Source organism: Miscanthus floridulus, chromosome 9 (genome assembly GCF_019320115.1).
Source record: "Miscanthus floridulus cultivar M001 chromosome 9, ASM1932011v1, whole genome shotgun sequence".
Taxonomy (NCBI): Eukaryota; Viridiplantae; Streptophyta; class Magnoliopsida; order Poales; family Poaceae; genus Miscanthus; species Miscanthus floridulus.
Genome location: NC_089588.1, coordinates 136584446 through 136605606, shown reverse-complemented (window position 1 = coordinate 136605606; position 21161 = coordinate 136584446).

Sequence of the window (21161 nt, the reverse complement as noted above, 5' to 3'; positions counted from 1 at the left end):
CACAGTGGCCGAACGAGAGGTTTAGGATGGAACATTTCTTGGGACCATGGTTTCCCTAACGACAGAGATACCCACAAAAGCCGGCAGAGAAGGAAGGATGAGGAAGCAGCACGGATCATCAGGTTGGAGGAATATGTTCATGAGTCACGGGAGGCGTTGCTTCAAGCACAGGAGCACGAAAAAGACATGCTAGCTAGAATGCAGGACGAAATCATAAAGCAAGTGCAAATAGCAATGAGTACCCAAAGGCAGGCATCAGATCCAGGAATCAACATTAATATTGCCCCCTGATCAGTTGAAAAGTAGCTGCGCTTCCATGGAGTTGCCAAATCAAGATGATGCAATGCTACGTTTCCCCATGGATGACATCACTGCACCGTTTACATCATGTGAGCTACATATTCCAAAAGAGAATGCCACAATCATGGTGGCTCTCGGTGTTTTTTCTCCTCTAGATCCTACCAAGACACCAAGAATCCATGGGGCAATAATACCACCTGGATATTTTAGCGTCTCAATGGATAGAGTTAACAAAGGTTTTAGTGATCTGGCTCTTGACATTCCAGGAGGTGATGGAGAGAAGACTCTAGGAGAAGCAGAGAAGACATTCATACTATGGCGTAAGCACTACATCATTATTCCCGGGGTCTCTAGTCCACCGTCGCTTCCTCAACTGCTAGACACTAGGTGCGGACAAAAGTGAACGAAACAATTTTTTCACTAATTTTCTATTGACATGCATGATTAATAATAACAATTTCTTATACCTAATTATTCTTTTTTGTACTCACACAGCAGGGCCTCCGCCAACCTAAGTCCAATTATTCAATCTCCAGATCATCATAGTGCTCCGGGCAATGATTATGCAACGCCGCCACCGCCGCCACCTCCAAGGAGGTCTTTAACGCCTCCAAGGAGGTCTCCACCACCGCCACCTCCACCTCCAAGGAGGTCTCCAATGCCTCCAAGGAGGTCTCCATCACCGCCACCTCCAAGGAGGTCTCCAATGCCTCCAAGGAGGTCTCCAATGGCTGCCCTGCCTCCCTTGATGACCAAGAAACAGCTAGCTCCTAAGAGGTCCACCCCGCAAACGAAGCCGTTGGCCCACTAGCCGACAAAGAAGAAAGCCTCCTCGAATCCAGTTATTCTCCAAAAACTGTCTTACGAGAAAAGTGAAAAGGAATTAAATGCTACAGTACAAAAAGTTGTGAACAGTTTCTTCGAAAAAGTAAGAAAGTAATGAGAAGCGAGGGAGAACCCAGAGAAACCGTACTTCTACCTACCTCTAGATCTTCTAAGAAAGGTGGACCAGAAAAAGCGGGAATCTCAAAAGACCCTGCCAAAATCAAACTACGACTGCTCTCTCACCAAGTCATTTGAGGCGGCGTAGAAAAAGACTAGAGCAGGGAAAGGTGTTGCACAACTCGGACAACAATCGCAACAATTAGTCCCCCCTCTTGTCGTTCGTAATGAATATGGTTCAAAATTAGACTTACTGGACGTCGATTTTGAGGACCTAGTTTGGTTTTACGAGGATACCGGTTTAGACCTTGCCCAAGTGCTCGCTGAAGGACCATATGCTCTGAAAGTGGATCCTTGAAAGAAATTTGAACATGGAAAGAGTCTATACAACCGTGAGGCCTTAGGTGAACTGGGTACACAAATGTACCTGCTAAACAAGTGATACATGGCAGCGTGTGAACGGGGAGAGACCTTTGTTTCTGTCAGTTAGAAACCAACATTACTTCCGTGGCGATGATGTTATATATGTCGAGTTTTTAGAATTACACCAACTATGCCACCTGAACTCTCTCGACAAAAGTCTTATTAGCTGCTATTGTCTGTAAGTGTGATTATTTTCTACAATTAAAGTGTGTATATATAAAGCTACATGGTTATATATAAATTATATATCCTCACACTATATTTTTATATATGCAGATATGAGATGATAGAACTCAGAAAGAGAAAGGATAATGATGTTGGTTTCATTGATCCAAATGTCGTATTCAAACACCCTAATCCCCCGCCTCAATGGAGAGCTAAACTCGAGAAAAATCTCATGAGATTCTTAGTGAACCAACAAAACAAGGACATACTCTTCCCCTACAACTTCAAGTGAGTGTTAAATAATTAATGTCGATCATATGGACATTTGTTCAATTATTTGCTTACTAGCTAAGCTATCTCCCATATATATATATATGTTGACTCTAGTTAATGCCGATCATATTTGTGTATAAAAACATATGCAGCAATCACTAGATATTTATGGTCATCGATATGGCCAATAGTCGGTCGAGCATCTTAGACTCGTTAAGAAAAGAGAAAACAGAGTACCAAGACATGATAGATATTATCCAAGGGTAATTTGGTCTCTCTAGCAACTATATATACCCCGATCTCTTAACTGCAACAATTATTAAAGGCCAAATTAATTTTTTATTTTATTGGGCGTAGTTTTTGGAAAAGTTTCATTGAGACCACCACATGAAATATTGCAAAGCGCCACTGGATGTAATTGCATACAAAGTAAGTACTAGCTATATATATATATATATATATATATATATATATATATATATATATATATATATAATTCAATTAACACATGCATGCTTTCAATTCACCGGATCTTTTTTCTTGTAAAAGTGGGTTCCGAGGCAAGAATAGGGGAACACCTACTGTGGATACTATGTTTGCGAGTTCAACATGGCGTACTAAAAAAGAATTCCTGATGAGATCCTCAAAGTACGTTATATAAATATATTCATATATTCACAATTTCTTTTATTGCTCATATATATAAGTAATCACGTGACCAACACACACACATACATATATATATATATATATATTAATATTAATACTTTTCCTTTAGCTTTTATTGAAGACTCTATGGTTGATGGAAAAAGTCATACGACGTGACCAACTGAAAGCAATTCAAGAGACCATAGCAAGATTTCTTAATGACCAGACCCTAAACCCCATCGGTGAGTTCTACAATGACATGAACGAAACATGGAAGCCAAACCAGATGGAGTGAATTTGTTATCCCAAGGATATGATAGAATATACAATGCAAGCTTTATTTGTAATATATATATATATATATATATATATATATATATATATACATATTATATGTACATGAAATAATGTACAATATATGTATATGCATGTAATATATACGTTAGTTTCATACTTTAGTTTGTACAAAATGTTCGAACATTATAAACGTGTAGAATACATATATTGTTAGCAGCGTAGAATGCATATTCGAAAACCTATTCGAAAACCAAAACGAATCATCAATTGAAAATAGAAACAAAAAAAACCTTTAGTCCCGGTTGGTAATACCAACCGGGACTAAAGGGCCGGCCCACGTGGCCAGGTCGGGAGGCCTTTTTAGCCCCGGTTGGTATTACCAACCGGGACTAAAGGTGGACCTTTGGACCTTTAGTCCCGGGCGAGAAACCGGGACTAAAGGAGGGGCCCTTTAGTCCCGGATTCATGCTCCCGGTTGGAAAACCGGGACTGAAGGGGTTCCCAACCAGGAGTAAAGCTTGTTTCTGTACTAGTGATAATAGTTGGCTCTTCAGCATTAATACGTGGCCACTTGTTTCTCTCACAGAGTTTATCAGTTCTTGTGTCTAAGCTGACTGTAAACTTACAGCCCGCTTCTCTCCTCTCTCTCCTCTCCTCTCTCCTCCACGTAAGCATTCAGCCTGCTTACAGCTTGTTATTATACTTGCTCTACTATGCCTTCCAACCTTAGCCTACAGTTGTCAATTGTATGGACTGCTCAAGCGAGGAGTCGAGAACACATTTAGTGCTACGTATGCTCTTTAAGTCAGCATAACTGCTGACACCAAAACCAATTTATAGACTAGCAGTCATCATTTTCCTATATGTACATGGAATTCTTGTTCGTTTACCTACTAGCAAAATATGTTAAAGATTATCCTTTTTGCGGCCTGTTGAATAGAATAGGACCTTAGCTATAGATCTAGCCGGGACATCTTAATATAGACATGATGAACACACCCTAGAACTTTGAACTACTAGATCTAGAGGGAGAGGAAAAGATGGAAAGAGCTGACCGTCTGTGCCCTAGGAGGAGGATCCGCTTGCGTCCGCCATGGAGTCGGTGAAGCCAGAGGGCGTCGTTGTAGTGGTCGTAGGTGACATGGTCCGTTGGTGGCAGGTCGGCGAAGGCAGTGGAGTCCGGTGACGCAGTCTAGTGGCGTAGTTCGGTGGCGGCGAGGCAGTGGAGCTTCCCGTCACTGGCTGCGCACCCTCTAGATCAGATTAGGGTTTAGGTTTCGGTGGGGAGCTTGGCTCAGGCAAACCTCGTACTCAGAGCCGCCAGCCCCCACCTCTATTTATTGCGCAGTGTAATAGGGGCCCTCCAGCCATAGTGGGCTAGGCACCCCCGATCAGGGCGTGGATCAAAGGCCCAACTGGGCCGTTGGGCCCAGTTTGGGATTAGAGATCAATCTAACCATCTCCCCCTTGATCTCCTACCATCTTTCAATTTCATATCATTTACTTTTGTTCATTCCATTACAGATTAGCGCATAGAGCATGTTTCATTGTCACGGTCAATTGCCGATAGATTTAACAACTACAACGCACCACTCTGTTCTGAAATAGATACTTAACTTTGGACCTTCTTTTGTCTAGGAATCATAGGCTTTCCCTTAAACCCATGTCGGCTACATGTTCTCTGAACACGTTGGGTGGTAAGCCTTTTGTAAGCGGATCCATGAGCATCTTTTTGGTACTTATATGCTCAAGACTTATGACATAATCCCAGACTTTATCTTTCACAACATAATACTTTATGTCAATGTGTTTGGCAGCACCACTTGACTTATTGTTGTGAGCATACTGTACTGTCGGATTATTATCGCAGTATAACTTAAGTGGTCTATAGATATCGTCAACCACCTTCAAACCGGGTATGAACTTCTTTAGCTAGTTCACCTGCCCTGTTCCTCATAACACGCTACAAACTCGGCATAGATTGTGGACGATGTAGTGATGGTTTGCGTTGAGCTTTTCCATGAAATAGCTCCCCCTGCGAGAGTGAATACATATCTAGACGTGGATTTTCTATCATCTCCCACATAATCAGAATCTAAATATCCCACTATAAGGAGTGAATCTGATCTTCTATACGTCATCATGAGGTTTTTTGTTCCTTGCAAATAACGCAAGACTTTCTTTACTAATTTTCAGTGTTCTGTTCTAGGATTGCTCTGGAATCTAGCAAGTAACCCGGTAATAAATGCCAAGTCAGGGCGCGTACATACTTGAGCATATTGCAAGCTTCCAACAGCTGAAGCATATGGAACCATTTTCATTTGATCGATCTCATACTGATTCTTGGGGCATTGAAAATCCCCATATCTATCGCCCTTGACTATAGCAGCAGGTGAGGGACTATATTTGTGCATATTGAATTTCTTTAAGATCTTTTCTATGTATACCTTTTGTGATAGTCCTAATACCCCTTTACTTCTATCTCGGTGAATCTCGATCCCTAGAACGAACGAAGCTTCACCAAGATCTTTCATATCAAATTTTGAGGACAAAAACTTCTTTGTCGCTAGTAGTAGACTGACATCACCACTAGCAAGTAATATATGATCCACATACAGGACAAGGAAGATAAACTTCCCATTCTTAAACTTTTCATAGACACAATTGTCCTCTACATTCTCTTTAAACCCAAAATTCCTTATTGTCTGATCAAACTTCAAGTACCACTGTCTTGAAGCTTGTTTTAATCCATAAATGGATTTCTTTAGGCGGCATCCCATTCGTTCTTTTACTTCCATGACAAAACCTTTCGGTTCTGCCATGTAAACATTTTCCTCCAAGTCCCCGTTGAGAAATATCATCTTTACATCCATCTGATGTAATTCTAAATCGTAATGTGCCACTAATGCCATTATGATTCTGAAGGAATCCTTACATGAGACTAGAGAAAAGGTCTCATTGTAATCAATCCCTTCTCTTTGCGTAAAGCCTTTTGCCACAAGTCGCGCTTTATATCTCTCTATATTCCCTTGAGAGTCAAGTTTTGTTTTGTAGACCCATTTACAGCCTACTGTTTTGGCTCCTTTAGGAATTATTTCTAAGTCCCAAACTTTATTGGCATTCATAGATTTCATTTCATCTTCCATGGCCTCAAGCCACTTTGATGAATGATCACTTCTCATGGCTTCTTCAATTGAGGTGGGATCATCCTCCATTTGAAATTCCTCAGTGTTGTATACTTCATAGTCAGCAGGAATAGCTGATTTTCTAACTCTTTCAGACCTTCTAGGGGCCTCCATATTTGGCATATCTTTTGTTTCAGGCTGTTGTTGCTCCCCTCATGTGTGGCAAGAGGTTCTACAGGATCCTGAAGAATAGGTTCCTCATCGTCATTCATTGTTGCCACAGGCGGAATAACAACAGGTGCTAGCACCATAGTATCTTGCACTATCAGTGCAGTGACAGCAGGTAGTGAGAAAAATGGCTCATGAATCATCGGAGTGGGCGCATACACCCGCTTCTCTTCAAGGTCAATTTCACAAGCTACCATGCTCCACCTTATCATTTCATCCTCTAGGAAGACAGCGTGTCTCGTTTCCACAAACTTTGTATGTCTGTCTGGACAGTAGAAATGAAAACCTTTTGATTTTTCTAGGTAGCCAATGAAATGTCAACTTACTGTTTTGGGATCTAGCTTCTCAATGTTTGGGTTAAATACTTTAGCCTCAGTAGGACTCCCCCCCACACATAAGTGGTTTAGTGAGGGTACTCTTCCTGTCCATAACTCATACGGTGTTTTGGGCACCGACTTACTTGGTACTCTATTGAAAATATGAATGGCGGTTTTTAATGCCTTCATCCACAGGCTCAACAGTAAGGTGGAGTAACTTATCATACTGTGCACCATATCCATCAGGGTGCGATTGTGTCTTTCAGCTAATCCATTCTGCTGAGGTTCACCCGCTGTAAAATACTGGGCTACTATGCCATTCTCCTGTAAGAACCTTGCAAAAGGTCTAGGAACTTGGCCATATGGGGTATGCCGACCATAGTATTCCCCCCATGGTCGGACCTGACTATCTTAATCTTTAAATTGTGTTGGTTTTCAACTTCTGCCTTAAATATCTTAAATTTATCCAATGCTTCTGTTCTTTCTTTGATTAGATAAATGTAGCCATAATAGGAGTAATCATCTATGAATGTTATGAACGAATCATAACCATCCACACTCTTTATAGGAAACAGACCACAGATGTCTGTGTGAATAATCTATAAAATTCCTACGCTTCGTTTGGCATCTTTCTTAATTTTCTTTACATACTTTCCTTTTATGCATTCTCTACCTTGTTCTAAATATGAGAACTCTAATGGAGGAAGAATACCATTCTTAACTAGTCTTTCTATTCCCCCCTCGAAATATGGCCTAAACGACAGTGCCATAATTTCGACGACGCATCGTGAGCTCTCTTTCGTTTTCTGTTTACATCCACAGATGAGGATACATTCTCATTGTCGCACGCAACGTTCCCATCATCGCATACAACATTCACATCATCACATAGTGATAACAAATAAAGCTCATTTTGTAACATAGCAAGACCAAGACATGCATTATTAAATGTTATCTTACATTTGCCATTTCCAAAATGGCAATCATATCCATCATTGTCCAAGCATGAAATACTAATCAAGTTTCTCTGTAAAGAGGGAATATAAAGTACATCTCTAAGTAAAAGTGTGAAACCATCAGCAAGCTCTAGAGAAAGATCGCCAATGGCTTCAACATCTGCTTGGACTCCATTTGCAACTTTAACATGTCTTTCTCTTCTTTGAGTAGTCCTCGTCGAACAAAATCCCTGTAAAGAATTAGCAACATGAATAGTTGCACCTGAGTCAATCCACCAAGTAGATTTCGAATACTGTACATAAAGGGATTCATTTATGAACGTAATAATGTTCTCACCTTTCTTTGCCATGATCATCTTTAAGTAATCGGGACAATCTTTCTTATAATGTCCCATCTTTTTGCAATAGAGACACTGGTCTTTCTCTATTGTGAACTTGTTTTGCTGAGGCTGATGCAGCATGGGACCCTTTCCCTTTGACTTTGAGGAGTTAGCATTATTATTCTTTTTCTTGTTGTCTTTCACATAATTGATAGTGCCACCATTGGCAGCTTTCATTCTCTCCTCCTCTTGCACACACATAGCCATGAGCCTCTCTAAGTCCCACTTCTCAGGCTATATGTTGTAGTTGACAACGAAAGTATCAAATTCCTTTGGTAAGGAAGCAAAAATCAGATGGATAAGGAACTCTTCCTTGAGAGCTAGATCCATTGGTTTTAGCTTGGTTGCCAAATTGCTCATCCTTAGTATGTGCTCTCTTATGCCACCATTTCTAGAGTACCTCTCTATCACCAGCTGCTTTATCAGCTGGGTAGCATATGTCTTTGAAGAGCCAGTGAACTAACGCTTTATTCTATCGAGGTACTCAGTGACTGTGTCACACTCTGGGATTGAGCCCACAATTGTAGGCTCAATCATGTTCTTTACCATAGCAAAACATTTCTTGTTAGCAGTGACCCACTTCCTATGCTTAAGGTCATAGGACATCTTTTGGGATGCAAAATCCCTCTCTCTAGTTGCCCAAGCAGCATTAGCCTCGTTTGTCTCCCTCACCGGTGCCACAGGCTCAGTGGGACACAATGAGGTGACTACCCAGTCCACCTCAGGCAAGATGAACGCCAGGTCAATCTTTTTCTTCCACTCCATGTAGTTGTCACCTTTGGGAGTGGGGATCTCTTTGATACAACCCATCAAGTTGTATTCGCCTGAAAACATAATTCATATAGAGTGAGAACATAAATAATAACAACAATTGCATGCCTTGATTCCAACATTGGTCAAAATTAAAACATACAACTGTTTATACATTAAATCTACATCACCATTGGGCAGAAATAAAAATAAGCATAAAATCATTAAAATTACGATATTGTTATTAACAACGTTGGTCAGAAAATAACAACATCATAATCATGTCAAAATCTCTTTTTCTCCAATTAAATATCACGTTGGTTCAAAATAACTAGAGAATAAACTATTTCTTTAGCAGCGAAAAATGTAAAAATTATCTATTTTTCAGAAGCATTTCTCTGTAATTTCTCTATTCTCTAAAAATTTATCCTAGGCCGCAACCTGGGCCTAGGCCGGGATTCCTCTCGCCCGCCTGGGCTGAATTCGGTCTGATGACATTCCTGTCGTTGGATGAAATCCGATGGTCATCCACGCACGTCGCCAGATCAAAATGGTGACCTTAGCGGCTCTGCTGAAACCCTAGCATCATTCTCTTCTGCCCATTCTCTCTCTTCGCCTCTCTTCTCAGCGCAGCGAGCAGCAACTGAGCGATGAGCAAGTGGTGATGGTGTTGTCGCGCACCCCTTAGCCTGTGCATGCGTCCATCCAAAGGTGAGTGCACTGCCATCAAAGGGCTACGCTGCGGTGCCCTTGACAACCGAGCCTGAGGCGAAGCCACGTGGTGGCGTGACCTGCCCGGTTGGCACCTCTGGTTCTTCCTGCGCGCCAGCCATGGAGATGGTCGGCGGCGAAGACGGGATGGCCGGGCCCCAAGTAGGAAGCCCCTTCTCTACCATCCCCTTTCTCTTTCTAGGGTTAGGGTTTCTTTTCCTGATTCGATTTGTTCGATTCGGTTCATCTCTTTCATTTGACTTCTTTTTCTCTATTCTTTTCGGATTTCATCTAATTGGGGATTAGGGTTAGGGTTTGGTGACCCTCTTCTTTTCATTCACCCTGTTAGGGTTAGGGTTTCATTAGGGTTAGGATTAACCCGATTCATTGTTTGTTCACCCGATCTAGATCTAAAAGCCCTAGAAGAACCTTGCTCTGGTATCATTGTTGAATAGAATAGGACCTTAGCCGTAGATCTAGCGGGTACATCTTACTATAAACATGATGAACACACTCTAGAACTTTGAACTACTAGATCTAGAGGGAGAGGAAAAGATGGAAAGGGCTGATCGTCTGTGCCCTTGGAGGAGGATCCGCTCGCGTCCGCCATGGAGTCGTTGAAGCCAGAGGGCATCAGTGTAGTGGTCGTAGGTGACACGGTCCGGTGGCGACGGGTCGGCGAAGGCAGTGGAGTCCGATGACGTAGTCCGGTGGTGTAGTTCGATGGCGGCGAGGTAGTGGAGCTTCCCGTCACTGGCTGCGCACCCTCCAGATTGGATTAGGGTTTAGGTTTTGGTGGGGAGCTTGGCTCAGGCGAACCTCGTACTAAGAGCCGCCGACCCCCACCTCTATTTATTACGCAGTGTGACAGGGCCCCTCCAGCCATAGTGGGCTGGGCGCCCCCGATCAAGGCGTGGATCAAAGGCCCAACTAGGCCGTTGGGCCTAGTTTGGGATTAGAGATCAATCTAACACGGCCAAGTTCATTCGGCACCTAGGTCCGAAGAAGGACCTCATTGCATTCTAGTCCACCAAATCTGATGGTTTGGTCAACTCTGCAATTTTTATATCATTGGCCATAGCGAAGCATTAAACTCATAGAAATTAAAAGAAAATCTCTGCCTTAGAAAATTAAAACAGCCATATCATGCATTTTGACATTTCCATTTTGCATCTCAATAATAAAACACGTATGGTTTTATACAGTATTTTAGGTGAAGTCATTTGGAGTCAAAAATGTTTGTTTTAAAATTCTTAGATTTTAAGATTCCAATTTTTGAAATTTTCAAATGTTCTTGGATGGAGACATGCCCTATACCAAAATTTCAAAGGTCGTGATGAATGGGGGAAGCAGCATCAACATCCTTTACAAGGATGCATTCGAGAAGCTCTACATCGACGCAAGCAAGCTGTGTGCTTCGCATTCCCCCATTCCATGGGATCATCCTAGGGCGGCGGGTCATGCCTCTTGGCACCATCGTCCTCTCAGTCACATTTGGCAGCTAGGTATACTACTGTAAGGAAACACTTTCCTTTGAGATCGTTGACTTAGAGGGCCCCTACTCATGGCGGTGCCCAACTACGCTTATCTCAAGCTCAAAATACTAGGCCCGCGTGGCGTCATCACGATATCTAGCAACTTTCAGGATGCCTACGAGTGCAAGAGAAGGCTATCGAGCAGGCAGATAACATCCTCCATTCCGAGGAGGTAGGGCTAAACTTTTAGGTAAAGCGTAGGATGAGCTCAGGAACCACCCGGTGTGCGCTCTCATCGCCGGAGCACCAGACCACGCCAGTGACCCCGTCGAGCATATCTCCTACCTTCCTCCTGCTGTTAGCTTCACCGGCGACACTGCTACATGTAGAGGAGCCTGAGCAAGTACAGCCGAGGGAGCAGGGTGTAACACCCTAAAATTTGCAAGATTTTAATATAGGTAAATTTGATTTAATTTGGTATTTTGAGAGCATTTAAACCTAGAAAAAAACTTTGTTAAAATTAAAATCAAATATAAGGTTTAGCAACTTGTTTGTGCATACATGCTGGTGCCATTGGAATTATTGGAATGTGTGGCTTTGTCTAAAATTCAAAATGATTCAAATGGACTTGAAAAACATTTGAAAAAAAAGAAAACTTAACTCTCGCTCTCTCCCCTCTCCCTGCTGGAAGCCCGTCCTGCGTAGCCCAGCAAGTCTAGCCGGCCCGCTCCCGCTCTTCCGCTCTCCCCTCTCCTCATCAAAGCCGTGGCCCAGCACCAACTTTCCTCCCGCGTGGCCCACCTTCTCCGCCAATCCAGTTCCCTGCTTCCCCTCTTCGCTCCCTCTCTGTGGCCCAGTTTCACTTGGGCCCAGCCAGCCGCATCGCCGCGCTCCCCTCTCTCCATGCCCTATGTCACTGTCATCCCGACCCTATGCATCAGCGATGCCGCCTTCTTCTTCCTCGTGCTACAGTCGACCCGAACTCTGTCCACCACGACAATCAGACAGTTGATGCATCTAGTCAAGGTCTCGGATGTATTCTTATGCAAGAAGGAAGAGTAGCGGCCTATGCATCCCGACAGTTGAGAAAGCATGAGCTAAACTATCCTACTCATGATTTGGAGTTAGCAGCAGTGGTTCATGCTCTGAAAATATGGAGACACTATCTTATCAGACATTAGAGTGACATCTATACTGATCACAAGAGTGTGAAGTACATTTTCACTCAGACGGATCTGAATATGAGATAGCGTTGATGGTTAGAGTTGATTAAAGATTATGATCTGGAGGTACACTATCATCCTGGAAAGGCAAACGTTGTTGTCGATGCTCTTAGTAGGAAGAGTTATGCCAATGAGGTGCAAGTGGCAGCTATGTAAAGTGAGTTGTGTGCTAAATTTGAGCAACTAAACTTGGGCTTTGTCACTAATGCAGTGGAGTTGGTGATAGAACCCACACTGGAGCAAGAAATACGTAAGGGCCAGTTACAGAATGCGAAGTTGAAAGAGATAGCGGAAAACATAGTGATTGGCGAGGCACCAGGATTCCATATGGATGACAATGGAACTCTATGGTTTGGAAAAAGACTATATGTGCCTGAGAATAAGGCTATACGAGATGCAAATCTTCGTGAGGCACTTGGGTCTGCTTACTCTATTCATCCCGTTAGTACCAAGATGTACTTGGATCTGAAAGAGAAGTATTGGTGGTATGGACTGAAGAGAGATGTTGCTGAGTATGTTGCTATATGTGATACCTGTCAAAGAGTCAAAGCAGAACATCAAAGACCTACATGATTATTACAACAAATGAAGATACCTGAGTGGAAGTGGGAATAACTTGGTATGGATTTCATTATCGGGTTACCACGCACTCAGGGAGGTTATGATTCAATATGGGTGAGAATAGTGTGTCTACATGGAGTTCCCAAGAAAATTGTGTCTGATCGGGGTACTCAATTTATATCTCATTTTTGGCAGCAAGTACATAGTTCATTGAGAACCAGGTTGAATTTTAGTACATCATGTCATCCTTAGACAGATGGACAAACTCAGAGGATTAATTAGATATTAAAGGACATTGTTTACACCAAAATTTGGAAGAAGAGTCATAGGGACTTGAAAGGTCCCAAGATCATGCCATCAAGGAATCAATTGCGTGCAGATCGGAACCAGCTAATTCGAATGCAGCACAAGAATCAGCTTTCTTCAGGCAGCGCCAGCGGATAACGACAAAGGCTACGATCGGCGCCGGGACAAGACAAATTGGACTCTACAAAAAGAGAAAGATTAGAGTCCAAGTTATCTTAAATTAAGAATGTTTTATCTTAGGGCCAAAGATTGTGATGAGTTGTGCTTAGATAGGAGTCATGCATAGGTCCTGGGTATAAATATCAAACCCTGGCTATTGTAAAAAGACACACAATCAATCCAATACAAGTTATTTACTTTTTTTGGCTCTGACCACCCCTTAGGAGTAGGAGTAGAGTAGATCTCAGCGGGTTCTTTAGCAAGTACAGCTACATCGATCCGATCGACCTCCACTGCTTGTCTGTAAGTACCGTCATGGCTTATACCTCTGTTCATACGGCTGCATCGATCTGGTCGACCTCCACTGTGACTCTGGTATAAGTTAGTTATCGACTCTTGTCTAGTTCAAGTACGGTTGCATCGATCCGGCGACCTCCACTATTCGAACTAGATTAAGGTCAAGTTATCGTCTCTATCTAAGGGTGGTGTTCCTTCGAATAGATTCATTAATTTAGCGATATTGCTTATTGCTCCCATTGTCTATTTAATTACAGCAATATCACTTCGCCCGATTGGGATTGATCTAGATCGGCCTTATATCCTTTTGTAACCCATCGTTTGTTAATCTAAATTTGATCTAATCTACACTTTAAATGATGAGTTATGTTTTATCGGCTGTTTTATATCAATCTTGATCGTGCATAGCGTGCGGTTAAGGCATGTTCAATTTTGAGTAGATCTATTGGCTAGCAAAAATAGTTCCATGGCCCGTTATCATGACCTGTGTGATTCTGACTCACACCCCACTGTTAGCACTGTGGAGTGGAGATCGTTATTTGGTAGATCCGTTCCTGAGAAGGCATGACCTTAACTGTGCGCTATGCCTGAATCGGCTATTTTAGCCGATATCGAGCGCTTTCACGAACAGTTCACGTCGCGAGATCGTTGAAGTAGGGATAAGTTGAAAGATGTGTTAGCCCCATGATCTTATTATTGTATTATGGCCTGCATGATTCTACCTCATGCCCCACTGATATTAGTAATAAGTTAGGGTCATCGATTCTATTGTTGTTTCTATGGCCTGCATGATTCTGCCTCATGCCCCACTGTTCATAGTGATAGATGAGATCTAATACGTTCATTATATTTATCTTTATTAAATGATTAAATGATGATGAGCTGTTTCTTTTATATAAAAGGGGGTTCGGTTACTTGCAGTCATTGGCTCGGCATAAACTAATTATTTGTTGACATCTTATTACCATTGACCAATATTTGTTTCAATAATGATATTCATCCTAAACGATAACCGATTCTTCTTACACAACCCCATGAGCTTTAACCGATTCATTCTTATGAATATGCTAGAATCGACTATTTAGTCGATCTCCTTTCATATCGGCTGTCAGAGCCGCATATTCGGGACTGTCTGGCAACACCGGCACGTTCCGCCCGAAATTACTGATAAACTTTCTCTCCTTGTCAATTGCAGGGTCAAATTGACTGGCACGTCTCGGGAGGAGTGCGCATGATCGACCATCCCTACGCTGAAGCTAGGCGAATCTACAGCTCCATCGAGCGGACCCTTCCGGCTTGCCCGTGTGTCCTTGGCACGGGACGAAAATTCTGTGTCGACACATGTTTCTGGCACGCCCGGTGGGACCCCACAATCCTTTGATGGGGGTTCACAACAACAACGACATCCTTATGCTACATTATGAAGATCTACCTGATGGAGATAAAGATGTCATCAGCAAAGCTACAGAAGAATTTTAGAGCAAATGTTTGTTGTCCTACACCAAAACACGTGACAACACAATTGTTCAGAAATTTCCACTACCAAGAGTTCTATTACACGGGCAGACAGATACAACTAAAGCTAAAGACAAGCGTTTCTTTACGGAAGTTGTAGACAAATTTGTTCGTGATGCCATATCAAGCCATAATGAAGCTTTCTTGGACACATTCCACAATGCCATGAAAGAAGCAATTCGTGGGTTTCTAGTTGGTCAAGGTGGGCCGGCTTATTATAACATTCTAGATCCATCAACCCAAGGGACTAATCAAGTCGGTACCAGCCATCAAGAAGCAGCACCGGCTGGTAATAATGATGTCCAAGCAGTTTAGGGTTCATCTGAACAAGCTCAAGGAACTACTACGAATCAGATATAGTATAATCCTGGACCGTCAGTACAACATGTGCAACAGCCGACGGGGCAAGGTCAGAACCAGGTGATCAATTTTGGCACATCAGGCCACATACCATCGTCGGCTCAAAAGATAGCACCCTCAATTCAAAGGATCCATAGAGATATAGATCCTTATGTCTATAATCAGAGATTTCAGGCAGCAAGCCAGCAAAGGACCCAGCAGATAGAGATTCCACAAGGGTATCATTATGGCACAGATTATAACACCCTTCACATGATTCCGAATCCAGGGTATCAAGGCACATGGGATTTCAATCCATAGATGGGTCAACAGGTACAGAGAAATCCAAATCTGCAAGCTGACGAGTTGCTGCTGAAGGTGACCGAGATGATGAAAAATCAGTTCAGTCTGAAGCCAAAAGGGCTGACCTTCTTGTACAAATGCCCATATCTAGAATGGTATGATTTGGTTGCTCTTCCAACAAATTATAGGCTCCTAGAGTTCGCTAAGTTCACTGGCCAAGATAGTACAGGCACGATAGAACATGTCAGTCGATATCTTACACAATTGGGCGAAGCATCAGTTGAGGATGCCCATTGAGTTTGTTTCTTCTCCTTGTCCCTGTCAGGGCTAGCCTTCACTTGGTTTTCATCACTACCAGTCAATTCCATTGCCAACTGGGCTGACCTCGAGAAGAAATTTCATACATATTTTTATACTGGGACTGGAGAAAAGAGGATTACCGATCTGACAACTATAAGACAGAAGACTAATGAATCGGGCACTGAGTTTCTTCAGAGGTTCCGAGAGACTTGGAACCACTACAAGAAATCCTTCTTTCTATGACAAAATTCCTTATGACTAGGCCAGTTTTTGTCATATAATGTACCATAATATGACGACAATTTCAGTGGCATCATAAATTCAGGAGACCTAGATCTATTTATGATGACACTCTTTATTTCATCACATAAAAGTACCAAGTATCATCACAAAATGTTAGGCGCAGGACCCGGTCGTCTACTGCGTTTTTATGACAATATGAGCTGGTTTTATGTGACCTTTCCGTAGCGTCATTGTTTGTTAATTCAAAAAAGACGGCCCCAACGTCAATATACACAGAACAGACCCTCTCTATTGACCATTTTGATTCATTCCCCATTTCCCCAACACACTGCTGCGGGCGGCGTCTGGGCGGAGCGCGGCGGGCGGCGTGTGGGCAAGGAGCACGGCAGGCGGCGTGTGGGCAGGTAGCGGCATCTGGGTGGAGCGCGGCTGCCAGAACGTGGTGGGCGGCGGGGGCGGCTAGCGTATCGGTGTCTCGACAGTGGCAGCTCCCCATCTCCCCAACTCACGGCGCAGCGGCCTCTAGGCAAAGCCAGCATGCAGATCCGGTGCAAGGCTGCTCGGCGGAGCGCGGATTTTTGGTGACCGGCGGCGACTCCATCTCGTTGGCCGGCAGCATGCTCCTAGTCCCCAGGTGCACCATTGTGGCAGTACCACCCTCATCCTCCTCCCCTTTCACCCTTTCGTTGCCTATGTGTGAGGCCTAATCAATCCCCGCTCCCTCAGGCTCATGTCGTAGGCGTCGTCATCTACCGCTGGCACTCGGCGCTCAACCGCAGCTAGGGTGAACCCGCACCCATTGCTATTGTTGCTGCAGCACCTCCACCCACTGCTGTCGAGCTGCAGGCACCAATTGATGATGTGACCGGGTTGCCACTGATAATGTGCCCGGATTGCAAGGACGTGAGGGTGTTTGCTGCCCCTACCACGTAGTCTGAGTATAACGTTGGAAGGAGGTTTTTCAAGTGCTCCAGGAAGAACTATCGAAATGTCAGTGCAGTGGTTCAATTTGCATTGCCCAAATTTCATTTTTGTTTGAATGGGCATCCCTAAGAATGGTAGTGTTTGTAGCATTCAGTGGCTACACTATTGATGTTAAATTGCCTGTTGTTGTAATTTGGATGCAGGGGACATGTTCCAGGTATTGGTTTGAGGAAGAATATGTGGTGTACCTTCAAGATAATGGTTATCTACTACCAGCTTCCTCGACTATTGTAGCAGCTTCGACAACAGATGTTCCTGAGCTGGTGGACAAAATTGATAGCATAGTGGAGAATCTGAACAAGGTGAAGGAAATGGTTGTCAAGAACAGGGAAGGCATGGGAAGCTACATTTGTCTTGTGTGTGGGTGTCTAAATGTAACATTCTTGGTGTTGGCCATCTTGTTGGTTGTAGCTGTAGTGTTGAAGTAAGCAAATGTTGTTGAAATATTGTATGTGACATATTGTATTGAACCTGTGTCTTTTGTGTGACATGGTGTATTGAACCTGTTATCTAGGATGTATTTGCAGTTGGTATGAAATATGTGCCTGAGTGCTGTTAGAATTAAACATCCCTTTTGCTTTGACGTGTAACCTGTGTGTGATCAAATTTTGGTAGCATGTATGTAACTTCAGTATAGCCTTGAATTTTTGTAGCAACTCAATGGATTCTGGGCAGTATATAACATATCCATGATATTTTGGCATCATATAGCCTGTAACTTCCAATAGGTTACATGTGCACAGAATACAATCAAGTATCCATTGAAACAGAATCATTGTATATAAGGTCTTACAATTTCATAGTTCAGATACAAATTTTAGTAGCATAATTCAAATACAACAAAATCACTAATAGAAGTTCATGGTTCACAAATCGCTCAAGAAATGCAAAGGCTAGTCATCATCACTGTCTTCTTTTGATATGTTGTCTTCATCTGGACTATGGTACTCAAGGAAGGTTTCATCTTCATCTTCATCTTCGTCATCTGTTTCATCACCTCGAGCTCTATGTTGATGTCCACAGATGCTCCAAATGATTTCAGCTAAAAAATCAAAATTTGAATATAAAAAAATTACAACTTTACACCACATTTTGAAACTCCAAATGATTTCAGCTAAAAAAATCACAAACATCAAAGTTGAACAACTCATCAAGACCTACATTTTTTGTATTGGTCATTTGTTCATCCGAGAAAGTGGTAGTAACTTAGTTCATAAATTTTACAATCTCTCTTAGAGTTTCATGAACTATAAGTGAGAGATGTAATTTCTGTGAACAAAGTTACTGTCACTTTGTCGGATGAACAAATGACCAAAACAAAAATTGTAGGTCTTGATGTGTTGTGCAACCTTTGTGTTCATCACTTTTTAATTTGAAATTATTTAGTACCCCAAATTTTTGTTAGAAGTTTGAATATTTTGAAATTAAATTTCAAACTATCGAAACAAAGTCATACGAAGAAACAACCAAAACCAAATTGGTAGATCTCGACGCGTTGTACTACTTTGTTTCAGACATTGTTTCCATTTTCAATCGTTTATTAGCCAAAAAATCCATTTGAAGTCCTAATACTACTAAAACGGTAACTGACATAGTGGACCCACTGCGCCAGGACAAAAATGTGGCCAAATTTTCAAAGCTGCACCTCACACTCTCCCGCATTGATTCGCTCGCCGACACATGGGCCCCACCACGCCTCCCACTCAAGGCATCCAAGTTCCCCCTGTGGCCTTATCCTCTTGCCCGCGGGTCAGACCAAGGGGAAATCCCCAATCTCCTTCTCCTCCCTCCACTCACCGCCACGCCGCCACCACACTGCTCGCCACCACTCCGCTCGCCACTCACCGTCCACCACCACTCCGCTGCCACCACCATGCCCGCCGCAACTCCGCCGCCACCACCCTACCCGCCACTCACCACCAGCCTCCACTCCACTGCCACCACCCCGCCCGCCACTCACCACTGCCACCACACCTCCCACCGCCACTCCTACCCCCATCCCGGCGCCACACCTCCGCTGTGGCCGGATCTGTCCATCTCGTGGCTACATCGCCGCTGGAGGCCGGATCCGGACATCGCTCTGCCACACCAACGCCCGAAGACGGAGGCTCCCATCCCGCTGACACACCAACGCCCGAAGCCAGAGGCTCCCATCCCGCCAGCACACCAACACCGTAGGCCGGATTTGGCCATCCAACCCTCACTCCTATGCCGGTGCGCAGAGCCGCCTATCCCGCCACCACACCAACACCGGAGGCCAGAGCAGCCCATCTCGCCATCGGCAGCTCTGACTCCCTTCGTGGGTTGATCTCTGCAGCTCCGCACAGAGCGCCACCTCCACCTCTAGCCGTTGTTTGCCCGGCTCTGGCCTCTAGTCGTCTGCGTAGTCCCCCTTCGGCCAGCTTTGGTTAGTTCCTCAAACATTTCTTGCTTTCCCTTCTCTCCTAACTTGTAGCTCCTATTACCTTGGTCGGCAGATGTGGTAAATTATTTGCTTCCTAGAGGTTTCTTTGTTAGTTAGACCCTTTCTTGCACTAGTACTTCTGTGGGGAAGCACAAAAGACCATGAATGGCCTTTTGACCTTGCTGTGTTATAGATGATAAAATGTAAACAATCATTTAAATTGTACATGTATGACAACACCAGTTGTTAAGCGTTAGTGCAGGACTGCTAGTTAGTGCACTGCCATTTCATACTTGTTTTATTCACCCCGACATACTAAAGAAAAGAATTATGAATTTGTGACATGTTTATTGAAATCTGATATTAGTTGCATCTACAGCCCATAGAAAAAGGCACCCCGACATGCTCTTTGTATCAAGATACACAAAGCAGTAGGACATTAGCTCCATTTTGTTTCATTTACAATTTCAATGGTTTGACTAACTATTAGACTGCTCCTTTTGGTTCGTTTACAATTTCTCTACTGATCTGTTAGTTTTTTTTCAACTCTTTTATAGAAACTGAATCTAGTTTCTGCTCTTTCTACATTTGGTCATAATAAGTAATACAAGAAATGACAAAAACCAAGTACGAGCAGGAGAGGGATGCGAATGTAAATGCTGTTCAGGAAGTTTTTAAGTCTTTTGGTATTCCGGTGTTAGCTCAGACTGTTAGTGATGTTTTTTCAAAACAGAAAGGGGCCAAAGGGAAGAGACTAGTAGCTGACAATCCAGAATCTGACACTGAGTATGATCCTTCATCTGACATTGATAACTAATCTAGCAGTGATGATAATTCTGGTGATGACCTCAATAATGAGGTCAATACTGAGGTGAGATGGATTACTTGGACAATTAACAAGTTTCTGGTCTCTCCATTTGAAACATATATACTTCATTGTAGTTAATTAATCTACTTGACACTTCTTTCATAATTAATAAGATGCATTTTTCTCTTGCCAGGAAAGACCAATGGTTCCAGGAACTCGCCGGCAGCAGAAGAAGCAAAAGGTGGCAACAATGGTGGCTGCGAACCAGCAGCCACCGCGCACGCCAACCAGAATCACTAGGCAAAGTGCAGCCATGACTTCACCTGCAGGCCATCCACCGCCTAGGCCAAGACATCCCTTGCCTCCTAAGAACACTTTGAAAGCCAACCCAAAACCAAATGCCATTTCCAATAGCAGCCAACTTCAAGGCCACCTCACTACAAGCGACAGCCACACCACAGAAACTACAGACACAGTGCCTACTCCTCCAAGAGTCACCAGGACCAGTCTAGCCATGTCTTCACCTATTCCAAACACACAGCCTAGTCCTCCTAGATACACCAGGAAAAGTGTAGCCATGTCTACGCCCAGTGCAAACACAGTACCTAGTCCTCCTAGATTCACCAGGACCAGTGTAGCCATGTCTGTGCCTGGTGCAAACACAATACCTAGTCTCCTAGATTCACCAGGTCCAGTGTAGCCATGTCTTTGCCTCGTGCAAACACTGAG